Raw genomic sequence first — 2,500 nt, forward strand, 5'->3', positions numbered from 1 at the left:
TTGGTGAGGGCTCGTCGGACACCCCACGGGCGATGAGTCGGTGTCTGCCTGGAGCTCATGTCACTCTCAAATATTTTCTAAGTCAACCTCCATGCGCACAATGCAATGAGCCTGCCCGACATAGGGGCACTGTGAGCGGACTCACCGGGGGGGGAGAGGGCCCCCCCGCCTGGAGCTCCACGTGTTGGATTATTTTCTATGTCAACCTCCATGCGCTCAACAGAGCGAGCCTGCCCGACCTGGGGGGTGTTCAATCGGACTCCGCGGGCCGGGCGAGGGCCCCCCCGCCTGGAGCTCCACGTGTTGGATTATTTTCTATGTCAACCTCCATGCGCTCAACAGAGCGAGCCTGCCCGACCTGGGGGGTGTTCAATCGGACTCCGCGGGCCGGGCGAGGGCCCCCCCGCCTGGAGCTCCGCGTGTTGGATTATTTTCTATGTCAACCTCCATGCGCTCAACAGAGCGAGCCTGCCCGACCTGGGGGGTGTTCAATCGGACTCCGCGGGCCGGGCGAGGGCCCCCCCGCCTGGAGCTCCGCGTGTTGGATTATTTTCTATGTCAACCTCCATGCGCTCAACAGAGCGAGCCTGCCCGACCTGGGGGGTGTTCAATCGGACTCCGCGGGCCGGGCGAGGGCCCCCCCGCCTGGAGCTCCGCGTGTTGGATTATTTTCTATGTCAACCTCCATGCGCTCAACAGAGCGAGCCTGCCCGACCTGGGGGGTGTTCAATCGGACTCCGCGGGCCGGGCGAGGGCCCCCCCGCCTGGAGCTCCGCGTGTTGGATTATTTTCTATGTCAACCTCCATGCGCTCAACAGAGCGAGCCTGCCCGACCTGGGGGGTGTTCAATCGGACCCCGCGGGCCGGCCGAGGGCCCCCCCGCCTGGAGCTCCGCGTGTTGCAATATTTTCTATCTCAACCTCCGTGCGCTCAACAGAGCGAGCCCGCCCGACCTGGGGGGTGTTCAATCGGACTCCGCGGGCCGGGCGAGGGCCCCCCCCGCCTGGAGCTCCGCGTGTTGCAATATTTTCTATCTCAACCTCCGTGCGCTCAACAGAGCGAGCCCGCCCGACCTGGGGGGTGTTCAATCGGACTCCGCGGGCCGGGCGAGGGCCCCCCCCGCCTGGAGCTCCGCGTGTTGCAATATTTTCTATCTCAACCTCCGTGCGCTCAACAGAGCGAGCCCGCCCGACCTGGGGGGTGTTCAATCGGACTCCGCGGGCCGGGCGAGGGCCCCCCCCGCCTGGAGCTCCGCGTGTTGCAATATTTTCTATGTCAACCTCCGTGCGCTCAACAGAGCGAGCCCGCCCGACCTGGGGGGTGTTCAATCGGACTCCGCGGGCCGGGCGAGGGCCCCCCCCCGCCTGGAGCTCCGCGTGTTGCAATATTTTCTATCTCAACCTCCGTGCGCTCAACGGAGCGGGCCCGCCCGACCCGGGCGGCGCTCAATCGGACTCCGCGGGCCGGGCGAAGGCCCACCCCGCCCGGAGCTCCTCACCACGCACCGCACCTCCATTCCCCCACCGACCGATCGGCAACCATGACCCGCCATCGGAGGGCCCCCGCCGGCACCGGCCTCGCGCCGGTCGCTCGGGCGGACGGTTCCTCCGGCCAGCGGGTCGCTCTCCAGCGCCGGGGCTACTTCGCGAGCTTGGCCCGCGGCCAACCCCGGCGCGACCGTACGGCAGCGAGGCCGAGGCGACCCACCGATCTCAGCAGTCCTACCACGGAGCCCGCCGCTCGTCCGCGGCCCCTCCCCGCCCCAGCAGCGGGACGGTCGCCTTGCCGGCGGGCCTTCCGGCTAACGCATCGTTTCTCAAACCCTTTCCCCTAGCGCGGCGGCGGCGGCGGCGGGGCTTCCCGCGAGGAGGCCCCCGTCCTACGCCCGCTAAGGCGGCTCCAGCCCACCTACCGAAGGGACGGCGCGCGCCCTCCCCCACGCGAGCGGGCGTCCGCGCGCGGCCCCTGCCCCGTTCCGGGCGGGGCCCGACGCCGGCGCGGGCGAACCGCCGCGGGGGTGGCCCGCCGCTCCCTCCCGGCCCGAGGCTACCTGGTTGATCCTGCCAGTAGCATATGCTTGTCTCAAAGATTAAGCCATGCAAGTCTAAGTACACACGGCCCGTACAGTGAAACTGCGAACGGCTCATTAAATCAGTTATGGTTCCTTTGATCGCTCCAGCCGTTACTTGGATAACTGTGGCAATTCTAGAGCTAATACATGCAGACGAGCGCCGACCCCCGGGGACGCGCGCATTTATCAGACCCAAAACCCACGCGGGCCCGGCCCCGCGGGGCAGGGTCCCCTCCTCCGGGGGGGGGCCTCCCGCGGTCGGCCGGCCCGGCCCCTTTGGTGACCCTAGATAACCTCGAGCCGATCGCCGGCCCTCCGCGGCGGCGACGTCTCATTCGAATGTCTGCCCTATCAACTTTCGATGGTACTTTCTGCGCCTACCATGGTGACCACGGGTAACGGGGAATCAGGGTTCGATTCCGGAGAGGG

At 67.6% G+C, this 2,500-nt stretch overlaps 1 non-coding gene across 1 annotated transcript in view; it reads left to right on the forward strand.

The window, feature by feature from the left end:
• Window positions 1-2,047: 2,047 nt before the first annotated feature.
• Window positions 2,048-2,500, forward strand: part of LOC147125851 (18S ribosomal RNA) — a 1,891-nt gene continuing 1,438 nt past the window's right edge. Inside the window, exon 1 of the ribosomal RNA XR_015085270.1 lies at window positions 2,048-2,500. This exon is cut by the window's right edge and continues 1,438 nt beyond it. This is a non-coding gene — a ribosomal RNA (18S ribosomal RNA).

This window comes from Filicampus tigris, unplaced genomic scaffold, assembly GCF_054856515.1.
Source record: "Filicampus tigris isolate MCC_2025a unplaced genomic scaffold, RoL_Ftig_1.0 HiC_scaffold_32, whole genome shotgun sequence".
NCBI classification, from domain to species: Eukaryota; Metazoa; Chordata; class Actinopteri; order Syngnathiformes; family Syngnathidae; genus Filicampus; species Filicampus tigris.